This window comes from Crocuta crocuta, unplaced genomic scaffold (genome assembly GCF_008692635.1).
Source record: "Crocuta crocuta isolate KB4526 unplaced genomic scaffold, BGI_CrCroc_1.0 scaffold116, whole genome shotgun sequence".
Classification (NCBI taxonomy): Eukaryota; Metazoa; Chordata; class Mammalia; order Carnivora; family Hyaenidae; genus Crocuta; species Crocuta crocuta.
In genome coordinates, this window is record NW_027531562.1 from 1,567,165 (window position 1) to 1,581,508 (window position 14,344).

Below are 14,344 nucleotides of genomic sequence, written 5' to 3' on the forward strand. Positions count from 1 at the left end.
CAAAACACAGATGCTCTTAGAAAATAAACAGAGCAAATATGGCCATTTACACCAACATTTTACTTGAAAAAAATCTCTCGTTAATTAATCTTCACACAAAATCTTTTGTAGTTACAATAGGGCTTCAAAACAGTTGTGACCAGTGAGTGCCACATAGCTACAGAAAATACTGAGGAAGATCCTTATGAAATGATATGGAGTGAATTCTAGGGGACAGTATTAAATAAATATAAAAAAAGGAAAAGACACAGTAATATGTTCTTTTGTGCTAGACAATACACACACACACACACACACACATACATGCATACATATATATGCTTATTATGGAAAGAAACAGAGGACAGATAAAGCAAAGACAATGAAATTGTGGACTTACAAGGCCAAGGGAATACAGAGGAATACCAATGACAACTGATAAATGGTAGAGTTGGAAAATCATAATTTTGCAACCATCTTGGTAAGGATTAGATTAGACAAGAACATTTTTAGGTAGAGCAGGATATTTGCTGGCTTTAAAGTGTTTCTCTACAAAATGGTCAAAACTAACATCACTAATGGGGGACAGTTGGACAGATACTGTGTGTTTCCAGATATGTTACCCTGAGAAGGACAGAACACCAGTATTCCTACTGAGAGTGCCTGGCTTCAATCTGATCATAAAGAAAGACAAGATAAATACAAAATGAGGAATAATGTATTTTTAAAAGAGGTTGGGTGAGGGTCTATTCTTCATAATTATCAACATCATAAAGAGACAAAGAAAGGTTGGAGAAATGTTTCCAGATCAAAGGAGGCTAAAGAGATAGGACAACTAAATTCAATACCTACCCCATTGTACTGAAGAAGGAAATAATGCTATGAGTGTTATTATTAAAGAAACTGACAACATTGGAATGTGAAAAGTTGATTCAATAAATCTATTGTATCAATATAAATGTTTGAAGTTGATAAGTATACCATGGTCATATAAGAGAATATACCTGTGTCACTATTAAGAAAAATACAATGAAGTATTTGGGGATTAAAGGCTATGATGTATGTCCCGTGTTTTCAATTGGTTCAGAAAACAATATGGATGGATAGATAGAAAATGATAAAGCAGAAATATTACAACTGGGTGTTTGCCCAGAGAAAATAAAAACACTAATGAAAAAAGATACATGTGCCCCTCCGTTTACTGCAGCATTATTTACAATAGCCAAAATATGGAAGCAGCCCAAGTTTCCATCAAGAAATGAATGGATAAGGAAGATGTGGTATATACATACAATAGAATATTATTCGCCCATAAAAAAGAATGAGATCTTGCCATCTGTGACAACATGGATGGACCTAGAGGGAATTATGCTAAGTGAAATAAGTCAGAGAAAAACAAATACTGCATTATTTCACTTATATGTGGAATTTAAACAAAAATGAGCCAAAAAAGCAAGATTCTTAAATACAGAGTACAAACAGGTGGTTGCCAGAGGAGAGGTGAATGGGGGGATGGGTAAAAAAGATAAAGAGGATTAAGAGGCACAAACTTCTACTTATAAAATACATAAGTCATGAAGATGAAATTTACAGTACAGGGAATATAATGAGTAATATTGTAATAATGTTGTATGGTGACAGACGGTGACTATACTTATCATGGTAAGCACTGAGTAATGCATAAAACTGTTGAATCAATACATTATGCACATGAAACTAACATAACATTTTATGTTAATATACTTCAAAAATAAAGGAAATGATAAAATACATGGGGTAAGATATTAACAATAGGCAAACCTGGTTAAAGAATATTTTTTTAATTTTCACAGTAGTTTGTAAAATCTGAAGTTATTTCATTATAAAAAATTAAAGAAACATTGGATTAGTTATTTTAAACGTTTATAGTTTGGTGTGTTGCCAGGGTGAAATCCAACAAATATGATTCAGGAATTCTGCTATCTTAGAAAACATCTCTTGAAAATAAAAATTTTGAGATAAATTTTTTGGAAACTGAGACTTGCGTATTTACTCTTAAAGCTAAAATAACTTTGGGGAGAAAAAGACCCATGTGAAGAAAAATCACATAAAGAATGCTAGGAATCATGGCAAAACCAACATTTAAATTAAATTAAATTTTAAATTATACTTATACTTTATAGAATTTTCTCTCTTCACCTCTTTCATATATGAAAAAAATACATGGAAGGGATATTACCCATTTTAAAGTATTTATCAAGCAAAATGTAATGATAAAAATGTATGTTCCTGCTAGAACATTAATCTCATCCTTCACGATTAACTATTGGGCTTTTCTTTCATCAGGCTCTGACCTTTAAGGTGTTCCTGTTGTGTGTGGTTTTTAATGCCTAACTTTTCTGGAAAATGTGCAGAGGTCATAATGAGGCATAATTATATACAATATATAATTTTCTTTGGCCTTTTTCAAGTGCTAATTTACCTATCATTTCTTCCTATAGAATTTTTGTAAGAATTTTTTTAAAGTGAAAATCTTTTCTTTAGGTTTGGCATGAATTATATGTTCAATAAGTAATACAGATAGGAAATTTAGCAATGTGTGTATGAATGTTAAGTGAACTCTGTAAAATAACCCTTTATTTATCTAGATGGGAAATTCATTTCTAAAACAACCTTTTTCCCTCCATGCTCTTCTTTAACAAAAAGGAAAGCAAATAATAAGTAGCCAACCTCTCTTAGTCCACAGCTCCTTTATTGTAAAATGGCTATCTCCAATTAGCATGGTGCCTGGTGCATGGGAAGCACTTGGGTAATAATGAGTTGTTTTATTATTATGTAGATTGAATTAAAAAATAATATCCAGAATATGTTTACTGACATAGCCTGATTTCCTATAACTTAATCATTTGCTATGCCAAACAATAATTGGTAATCAATATGGTGATACAGAATCATGAAAGGTTACGTTTTATTTAAAAATGTTCAGGTTGCCACTGAGTCACAGATGACCTAAATAATTATTTAATGACTTAAATAAAATAATTAGACCCTTAGGTCCTAAGCAAGAATATGTTGGTTTACAATCATTCTAAATCAGAATCTGTTTTCTTTTCTCTGTTCTTCTAATTTATTTTTAATTTTGATGCTTATTTTTTGAGAGAGAAAGAGAGACAGAGAGACAGAGACAGACTACAAGCAAGGGAGGGGCAGAGAAAGCGAGTCAGAATCTGAAGCAGCCTCTAGGATTGTGAGTTGTGAGCACAGAGCTCAACACAGGGCTCTAACCCACAGACCATGAGATCATGACCTGAGCTGAAGTCAGATATTTAACTGGCTGAATCACCCAGGCACCGCTCTTTTCCTTTTAAAAAATAATATACCTATTGGATATGATTTCATTCCTAAAGAAAATATTTCTTTGCCTTTAAATAATTAGTAATTTTACTTTCTAAAAAATGTTTTTACATATAGTTTGTAAGGAAAGACCTCATTGGTAAGAGAACCATCCTAAACTTAGAACATTTATAAAAGTATTCAGAAGAGGCAAAATGGGTATATGTGTAGAAAAAGAATTGTTTCCTGGGGGCACCTTGGTGGCTCAGTAAGTTAAGCATCAGATCCTTGATCTCCACTCAGATCATTATCTCACGGTTTGTGAGTGTGAACTCCGTATAGGCTCTTTGCTGTCAGGGCAGAGAGTGCTTTGGATCCTCTGTCCTCCTCTCCCTCTGCCTCTCCCTCTTTCTTTCTCTCTCTCTCAAAAATAAATCAACATTAAGAAAAAAAAAAGAATTGCTTCCTGAAAAGTTAAGGAGATTTCATTTTACAAAATCTTGCTGTGTCATTAGCCACTTGAGATCGGCAGGAGTAAGAGAACCTATATGAAGACTGATTTGATTTTCACACCATTTTAATGACAAGATAAATTTTCAGCAACTTGGATTTCTATATAAAAAGACACTTTAAAATAAATGAAACATATTTGCACGCAAGCCAACACAAAGAGAGGGAATTATTTCGAACTGTTGACAGTGTAAGTAACTTGATCAACTAATAGAACCAGACTAATTCTATAAACCTTAGAGTATTTTTTATAAACGAGTGGTTAGGGAATATTGGGATTTAAAGAGAATCTTAAGCGTTTTTATGATCCTAATATCTTCCGTCATTTTAGCTCTTGAATAAATTTTGCTGAATAATGTTTGTTTTATGCCTGTAATGGCCCATTTGTTTATAGGGAGCTAGCATATTTTTAATGGCAGGATAAGTGTAAGCACAAAGAAATATTTTAATCACTTTAGTGTTGTTTCTTATTAAATCACATATTTATTTTTATTAAATAGACAAAGTCCATTATTGTAGGTCTTGATGGTGTGGGGAAAAAACACCAAATTATACATCTGGTAATCTTTCCCACATAAAATGGATGTAGAAGGGAGAAAGAGCAATGTCACAGTCTATAATGCTGATGAACACAGCAGCTTATGTGGTAGACACACAAAAGGTTTTGTATACTCTGGAAGGTCCTAATGTTCCATATCTCATGCCTCTGTAGTTAACCATATGTGAAGTTACCTGGGCTAACTCCTCAGCATTGGCCATTTTCCTTCAATGTAAATTAGAGCCGAATTTCATTGCATTTTACATTAGCTTCCCCTAAATGCACTTTTTTAGAGAACATACTCACGGGAGAGTCTGAGTTCTTCATTGTTGTGGAGCATCCAGGGCTGTCCGTCCATGCAGAGGGGTGTTGCTTCTCTTGTTCCTTGGAAGTCCTTTCTCAGGTCTTGAAGCACTTCTTTTCAACCAGGAGAGTATAACCCTCAATATCAGTGATTCTTAAACATGAGGTCATAAGGGAATTGTAATCAATAATAAGTTATCAATGTTTAAAACTAATCTTAAAGTATGAATTAGACTGGCTTCACAGTTATGTATTAATGTCATTCCACTCAGCTGTATTATGATCCCCTTTATGATTGGGGGAGGGTCTTTCCTCACTGGAAATTGCTTATTAATGCTTGGTAAAAGCCTGGAAGGGTCTCCCACATGTGAACATCTAATTATATGTGTTACAACAGAAAAGAGAATGAGACAGTTGTTTTATGCAAGGACTTGTTTTAATTCAAAACACAAGGGCAAATAATCTTGAATATTTTCTGCCTCAGTGAGGGCCCATCAGTCAAGGATCAGATGGTCTGAAGGCATTGGTCAAAATGCCTCTGCCAAAAGAAACCTGACTATTGTGGGCCTGGCTTACACACATCATTGTGTTATTTTACTCTGTAAATGCAAGTACATACCAAGTCTCATATTTGGAGGCCATTGCCATATGAAAGGGATTTGGTTGCTTTTTATGCAGGAGAAAGTGGCTAAAAGCCTTCCTTGAGTATCCCCTCCACAGGCATGTGGCAGTGGGAGGTGGTAGTGCTCACAAAGGGAAATTAAGGAGTTTGACTTTTGGACATCTTCTATTTAATAAGAATGCCCACCTATGGTCATTCCGTGGTGAACACTTATTTCCTTGGTGAATTCAGATTGTTAATTATGACCAGTACATGGGAAATGAAAGTGTATCTGAAACAATCACTGATCATGGTTTTATCTTTGTTTGGATAAAAAATAAGTTTGAAAAAAACTGAGTCTAAAATGGCCTGGATTTAAAAATGCTTTAGAAAAACATTTAGAGAAAGGATTCTAGCCTATCAGTGAATTGAAATGGGAGTTTAGGTTATGTCAATTTTCCTGATGGTTCTGATTGAACTAATGACTTAGTCTGTGATTGACTAACCCTCTAAGTCAATCAAAACCAGGCTTTAATAAGTGAACTAAATTTAAACCCTTAAACTAACTGTAGATGTAGAACAATCTTAAATTTATGAAACAAGGCACACTTTATGTTACTAAAGGTAAGATGAAACAGAAAAGGAAACCTAACAAAATCTAAAAAGCAAAAAAATAACTAGTGCAGGTGCTAATATGTTACATTGATTTTGCAATTGGAAATCTAGCTACCTCTAAGAAAATCGGGTCAGAATCTAGAATATCATGGACCAGAAATGGGAAAGCTTTTTCTGTAATGGACCAAATTGTAAATATTTTGGGCTTTGAATGTCATATAGTCTACGTCACAACTACTTAACTCAGCAGTTATAGTCAAAAGCAGCCATAGACAATATGTAAACAAAAGTGTGTGGCTATGTTTCAATAAAACTTTATTCATGGACACCAAGATTTGATTTTCAAATAATTTTCACATGTCATGAAATACTCTTCTGATTTTTTCCCACCATTTAAAAATGTAAAGCCATTCTTTGCTCAAGGCCAAACAATAACAGGCAGTATGCCAGATTTAGCCCACCCTGTAATTTGCTGACCCCTGCCTTAAACTAATAAAGCATGAGCTGTAAGAGTAATTTGTGAACTTCAAGACACTTCAAGAATGTCAGTGACTCATTCATTCCTCATTAAAGAGTAGGTATTGAACAAAACATCGCCTATGCACTATACTTGACAAACATGTTTACCCTGAGTTGAATAATGAAGAAACAACTGGACACATCCCAATTGTGGGTCATTCTATTAAAGTGGCCAGGACTCTTCAGAAAGTCGGTTATGAAAGACCAAAGAAAGAAAGAATAAAAGCATAGGGAAACTGTTGAATATGAAAAGGACATGAAAACATGAAGGTAATGCATGATCTTTGTTCGGATCTGGGATTAAAACAAAAACAAGTATAAATGGGCATTTTTAGGGTATTTGGAAAAATGTGAATATAGGTTTGATACAAATTATCAAATATTATTGTATCAATGTTACATCCCTTGGGTGTTAGGATGGTATTGTGGACATGTAGAATAATACTTTTGTTCTTAGATGACTATGCTGAAGCATTTACAAATGAAGTGTTAGGATCTGCAATTTAATTTCAAATGGGTCAATCACACAAAAAAGAGTATGTGTATATGTGTAAAGAGAGAGAAAAAGCAAATGTGGTAAGATATTAACAACACATGAATCTGAGTGATGAGCATGTCAAATATTGTACTCTTCATTCAACTTTTAAATAGGTCTGAAACTATTCAAAATAAAAATTGGAAAAGTATATATAAAACACAGTTGTAAATGTAATTGGTTCAAGCTAGAAATTTGAAATATATTCATCAAAATTCTAAAATAATACTAAACTCATTTGGAAATTAAAATAATTTGACTTTTAAGAAATAGCTGGATTATTTCAGTATGTTTTGATATTTGTATCTTATTTGTTCCCAGGAATTTTAGCATGGGTAAAACCTAAGCTGGATGAACCAAACACAACAAAATCATCAAACCAAGATTCTCAGAAGCCCTCAATTTAGATTGTTCTGTTGCTGTGTGAGATGTGTACTCAGTGACCAGAAATCTGAAATATTTTTTCTGTAATTAAAACTTTCAAATACAAAAGAACATTTCACTTCTTCTAGTAGTCAGATCTAGATAATTCTGCCTACGATTTTTGCTCACTACGGTTTTGAAAATGTAGAGAAACTAGACAGAAAACAGAATAAATGGGTCATCATTTAATTTGGAGTGATCATTCTATTCAAGGATATGAAAGGCACTTTCACAAGGAAAACTATAAACCTTTTGTAGGCAGAGACCATGTTTTAGTTGCCTTTGTATCTCTAATGCCAAACACAGTGCCTCACACAAGTAGCCACTCAATGAATGTTTGTTGAATGACTGAATAAATGAATAAATAAATGGGGGGGAGGGAGGAAAGACACTGCTTAATAGGGAAACAGGTTAGGTCTGGATTTCATGTAAGGAAAAGATTCAAGAGGACTCCGGCACTAGACTGGGCCACTAAAGATGTAATGGATTATTTATTTATTTATTTATTTATTGAAATTTACAATAATAGAATAGACATATATCTTGAATATATTTTTAGAGAAAACCACTTAAATGTTCAGATATTTTTCTACATGTATGATGATTAAGACAGTTCCTCAGTTTCAAGGATTCTGTCTGCTAACATTCATTCAGGTTGAAATGGATCTGAAAATCATGACATGAAGGGCAGTTGAGGGAATGAAGAACAGAAATCATAGCAGCTGGGAGAAGACGAGTAACTGACCTCAGTTATCTTCAAGGTTGCCGTGAGAAAAAAGGGGTAGAAATACTCTGAGCGGCTCCTCAGGGTAGAGCTAGAATCATGAGCAATAATGAAAGGCAAGGGGAAAGGAGCTCTATGCAGCTTTTAGCCACTGAAGAAAGAACTTTCCAACAAAGAGACACGCCCAACGGAGGGACAGCTTGCCTTAACAAATAATGAACCATTGTCACTGGAAGGTGTGGCAGAGTTGGCGTGACCATTTTCAAGGATGACTAGGGAGGTTGTGCCTACACACAGCAAGAGGTTGAGGTGATTTCATCCCTTCCAACCATAAAAAATATGGTTCAGTGAAAGTCATCTTACAAATTCAGTGTTAGTATTAAGTAGATAATTAGTAAATGATTTTTAATACCTCATGGTATTCAATAAGCATATATAACAGGTAAATAGAACATAATGGTCAATTTGTTCTTTGAAGGTTTTACCAATAAATGTGGCCTTTGGCATCACCCAAGGAAAATTTAGGTTGTCTCATTATATAAAATAGTACAATACCTCAACAGGGATCCTGAATGCTCTTAGGTAGTTCAAGACTAGGATTTCTTCTTTCTCTGCATTTCTGGCCACTATCCCTGCGTACTCTGCTATTTCAAGCCTACCTTATTTTCTACAGCTGCCTCCTAATGAGACATTTATCTCTAATCTCTTTCCCCTGTCATCATCTTGCCCACAGTTACTAGATGTCTGCCTAAAACTTCTTTCGAATAATTACTACTTATGCAAAAGCCTAGAATGATTCAATTTGGAAATAGGTATGGAAAAGATTAGAAGGGACATAACAATATAAATTGTTATGAAAATGGTAAAATCATAGACTAGTATTTTAAATTTTTTCTTGGTGTTGTGCTAATATTCTAATGATAAATAAAATCAGGTGCAAAAGAAAGACCACAAAGTCTCCTTACTACCTACTACATTACATACAAAAGCTCCAACTTAACTTTTTAAAAGACTGCTCATTACGTCTCGCAGTCTACCTGTTTTCCCACCATCCCTGCAGGAAAACTTCACTCTTTTTCTGTGGTTTCACTTTCTTTTCCCTTCTAGCCTCTTGCTTCCTCCTTGTCCCTCTTTGCTACTTCTTTGTGCCTCTTTTACCACTTTACTCTCTTCCTTGCCTGCAGGACAACCACTGCATCACCTTTGGGTGTTCACTCTGTCCACAGTGTATAGGCAAGCCTCCGGAGGGCAGGGCCTTTGTTCATCATTGCATCCCCCACATCTAGAACAGTCCTTGCTGATAAAAGGTGTTAATTAACTATCAGTTGAGTGAATGACTGCATTATGTATTTTTCTAGTTGTTTATATGTTATAGCGTAGGTCTCTCAAAATGAAAAAGTACATGTCACACATATTGCCTAATTCAATACTTCAATTCAGTAATTTTTTACTGAATACCTACTGTGTATCAGGCACTTTAGTAGGTGTTAGGGTATAAATTAAAAACTGTGTTTCACAAGAGCAGTAAAGACCAAATGGAATATTTTTCAGCTGATTTCTTTTAGCACAAAATAAATACACCTGAAATCCATAGTCTAATTCAAAATAGTCAAATTTTCTAGACTTCTCTACCATCTTTCTATCAAACCCATTCAAAAGAATTACATAGGATAAATATGAGACATACTAGATATTCTGAAATCCAATATTAAACTGTTAATGATAAGTAGAAATAAAACAATCTAGGATAGCTTTTTACTGGTTTAGGGGAACTGGCATGTAATCATTTGTGTTCTAAGATCTTTACAGTGATCAGAAAGATTTTGAAAATTATGAAGGCTTCACGTGTAGTTTAAGTTTAAGCCTCTTATGCAATATGGATATTTTGGAAGCTACTACATGTTCTAGTTTTTCCAGAACCAGATGTAACAATTTGGTAAAGAACACAGGTAGAAGAGATCACTGATTTTCCTTTTCCCCCAATGAACTATGTTTATTATGCCAATTTTAATTACCATGCAATCTAATGGTTTAAGGCTTATATTTTCCACATCACTAGACATCATAAACATGAAAGCATTTTATACTGTCATTATACATCAATGTTTGTACTTGGTTATACATATATACAGAAATTATTCACACATCTTAACCTTGCTATTTCCTCCTTTCAAACCAACATAATTTTACCGTGAAAGCAGCTTTTTAATAAATGGTATAAGAAATACAGCAAGGCACACTTTTTTAAAAAACTTTTTTTCTCATTACCACCTCAAGAAGCATAAAAAATGAAAATGTTGTACATAATTTAATAGTAGAATGTCACCAGTTTATAATATACAACACCATATAGTTGTTTCTTGAAGTGCTGCATAGATAATGATTTTTAAAATGAAATAAATAAAATGATGCTTTTAAAAGTTGCTTAATTTTGAAAGAAGGACCAGTGTTTCTTCTGTATGCTGCAATCAAATCAAATATTGGCCTTTTAGGTAAATCTCTTTCAATAAACATAGGCATCATACCATTAAAAAAAAATCCAGATTGAAACATGAAATTGGTCAAGTACCAGCAAGGGGATCATTCCAGACATGTGAATTTTAATGGACCATCAATTTGGTGGACCGCAGAACTTTAAAGAGTAGATGGGGAGGGAGGAGGCAAACAGAAAAGTCTCGCTGGAGAGGCAGGGTTGGTAGAGGTAGCTTGGGAGAGGAATCCATGGGAGAACAAGCAGCTTTGCCGAACTTCAAAGACAATCACCTAAAGAAAACCAGTGCACAATCCAGATCACAAGGCTCATGTGGACAAATCGCATTCGGAGGGAAGATTCATCTTGGGAGAGATCAATGTAACAAATGGCAGTGATGCGATGGAACCACAGACTAGCCCAGGGTGGGACTATGAGACCACCCCTGAGTTACAGCCAGGCTTATCTATAAAAAACAAGAAAGTGACAAGAAAAGGTATCAGAAGTGTCTGTTTCATTTGCAAAACCGAGCCCTTTGAGGAAGGCTGCCATTTTGGAACTACCTGCTGATATTCTGAAATAAAAGGATACATAAAACATAGAGATCTTGATAGCCCAAGATTCCTATTACTGACAACGGTGTTTCAGAATCCACTGAAAAATACATTGATTTTTTAAGTGACATTGTTTTGAAGAAAACAAGAAATATCATCAAGTTTGACCTTTTCCCTGGATATCATCTATTCTTTTGCTTGTGAACTCAGTTTTGAACACTCAAAATAGCTTCAAATCATTATGAAAATGTGAGGCTGCTGATGCCAAGTGAGGCAGCAAAGTATCAACAGTCATTCACCGACTGGGAACCTGGGCCCTCAGGTGGTTTAACCTTTATTTCAGTGACTGTATGTGTGACAGTGGAACTGAACAATTACGCTATTATATAGCAGTGAAATATTCATAGCATCGTTATGCTCCCAAATGTTTCAGCCCCTTGTCTGTAAAAGCAGATAACTTGGGCTTCTAGCTCAAATACGAATGCATTTCATTAAAGGTACAGATGCACTGTGCAAATAAGAATGACTCAATTACATTTATACACTTTGATAGCTCAGATACAAAGTCGTTCCAAACTCAGTCAGTTCTGCCTATTTCTAAGTGGCTGAAAGTAACAAGTTGGATGTGAGGAACAACTAAATTCCAGGTACAGGCAGTACAGGATGTGGTTTCTTTAAATCCACTGACCAGCTCTCAAATAAAGCAGGTATTGCTTGTCTGGGTTTAAAAGGAGTTCTGATGTCTGATGTCAGTTTGCTTTATCTTTCTGGAATTAAATATTATCATTCTCTTTCTTTTTCTGTATAATCTTGTAACCTGTTTAAAAGCCAGAAAAACTAGAAAATGTGGTTTGGCTGATGCCATAGGAAGCTGGGGAGAAAAGGCAGGTTCTCAAGAACAGGGAGAGATAGAGAGATAGACAGGAACAGATGGCACAAAATTTGGTACAGTAAAATGCTTCAGTAACTCAAGAAAGAGCAGGTGCATTGTTCACATGCTGAGGACATGACTCACTGGAAATCTGGACATTGAGTAAGGAATCCTTAGGTGAAGCAAAGCTGGCCTTACTAAATACTGGTATTTAAATTTTCTCTGGATAATCAATTCTTTCAACTTGGCCCACTTGGAAAGGCGCAGGCAAAATTCATTGAAGTACAGATCTGGGATGTGGGATATGTGTTGTGTTGTGTTGTGTTGTGGTGTGGTGTGTGTGTGTGTGTGTGATGGGTGATGCTCAATAAAATTTCATTATTTAGCATGGTAGGGCAAGTTATTCAAAAGTGCTGGATAATTTTTTTATTTTTTTAATTTTATTTTTAAAATTGTTTTAAATTTATTTTTGAGAGAGACAGAGTGAGAGCAGAGGAGGGGCAGAGACAGAGAAGGAGATGCAGATTTGAAGCATGCTCCAGGCTCTGAGCTGTCACCACAGAGCCTGATGCGGGGATCAAACCTATGAACCATAAGATCATGACCTGAGCTGAAGCTGGATAACCTATTGAGCCACCCAGGTGCCCCCAGAAGTGCTGGATCATTAAAAAACATTTCACATCCACAAGAACCTTGATTTATTAAAGTGATTTTAAAGGTAACTTTGATAAGATTATACTTGCATTCTTTAGTAAAAGATTAATACACTATCACCCAGAGTAGTTTCTTAAATCTGCTTGGCCAGCTTCAGATCATATTAAACACTTAGCGTCAATCCAACTAACAGAATAAGAATTTATATAGTATATCTGAGGAATGTGTGCTATTAAGGTTTTCTCAATTTGTAAAAACTGAGTAGCAACAATTTCACTAGGTATGTGTATGCTCGAGCATGCATAATTACACGTAATTGCTGAAAAATCTAAAATCTATGAGCTACCAACAAACAAATCTGCAGACCAATAAGATAGGAAAAGCAATGGAGCTAAAAAGATCTGAAGGAAATATATGAGTCCTAAGTAAATACAGCCCCTCCAAAACATACACACATAAACACATACACAAACAAAACTGAAAACCAGAGTAAACCAAAAGGGAAAAAAAAGGACACATTGGCTGAATGTGATGAGTTAAACTTTTATACCACAGGATTTATCCAGCCTGAAGTTTACGGTTAAATCATTCACCAAAGATCAGAGGCTTATGATGAGGATTATGAAGAAATAACTGTCAGAATACAGCAGAAAGATTAGTGCAAAGTACATCTCTTAGGCAGGTCCTAGGAGGCACTCTAGACATACATTATGTGCTTCCTTCAAATTAGGCAAAAATATCTGGATCTACCCAGTTACCTTTCCTTTGATGTAATTTGCTAGAACTGACCTTTCTATTTTTGTAGAAACATGACACACAAATGAAAATAGTGAAAAACCCAGCAGTGTGCCTAGAAATCAGTGCAAATGCATCCTGTGTTAGATCACATTTTAAACTCCAATGGGTTCAGTGGGTTTTTAATTAGAGCAGCAACTGAAAAATCTTCTCAAAAACTTTTGAAAAACAATTTTTGTTACCGTGGCAGACCGTATCTGCTATTCTAAGTTGAAGTTCTTCCAGATGACATCATCACTTCATCATCTGAGAACTTATTTCTGAAAAAAAATAGCCTAGCAAATTGAATATGGTGTATTTTATTACCCTGATAGAGCACCCCAACTGATGGTTTTGAAATGGCTTTAAAAAGTAGAACATTTTTTCCTCTTTTGAATCTTGTAGGAGGAATAATGAGAACAGTTAAGCTTTTATAGACATGAAGTCTCATATCTACCAAATAATTTTACTATGTATTCCTGATATTTAACACCAAAGGCATGCCAATGTTTTGAGATTAAATAACTTATCCTGGGGGTGCCTGGGTGGCTCAGTCGGTTGAGCATCCGACCTCAGCTCAGGTCATGATCTCACAGTCCGGTCCGTGAGTTTGAGCCCCGCATTGGGCTCTGTGCTGACAGCTCAGAGCCTGGAGCCGCTTCCAATACTGGGTCTCCCTCTCTCTCCCCCACTCACACTGTCTCTCCCAACAATAAATAATCAATAAATCAATAAATCAGCCTGGTTAGTAGTATTTTAACAAAATGTAAAATACCCAGGTACCCAATGCTAATGACTGCTGAAAAATCTGGGCATTCAGGTATTTTGTCTGTATGATACTGAGAAAAATGAATAGGACCAGTAAATATAGCTATTTAAATGGCCCTCGGGTGGTAACAAGTCACTTGGGGGCGATGTGAGTTCTGCAGAAGTAAAATCTGGCTCCTCCCCCCCCCCCCCAC

The 14,344-nt window shown here is 35.2% G+C and overlaps 1 protein-coding gene across 1 annotated transcript in view; it reads right to left on the reverse strand.

Moving 5' to 3' along the window:
• Positions 1 to 7,820: 7,820 nt before the first annotated feature.
• The window catches only part of AKAP6 (A-kinase anchoring protein 6), a 494,727-nt gene continuing 488,203 nt past the window's right edge, over positions 7,821 to 14,344 (reverse strand). Inside the window, exon 14 of the mRNA XM_077772716.1 lies at positions 7,821 to 10,995. The gene's annotated coding sequence lies outside the window, so the exon portion shown is untranslated. The remainder of the gene's footprint in view (positions 10,996 to 14,344) is intronic.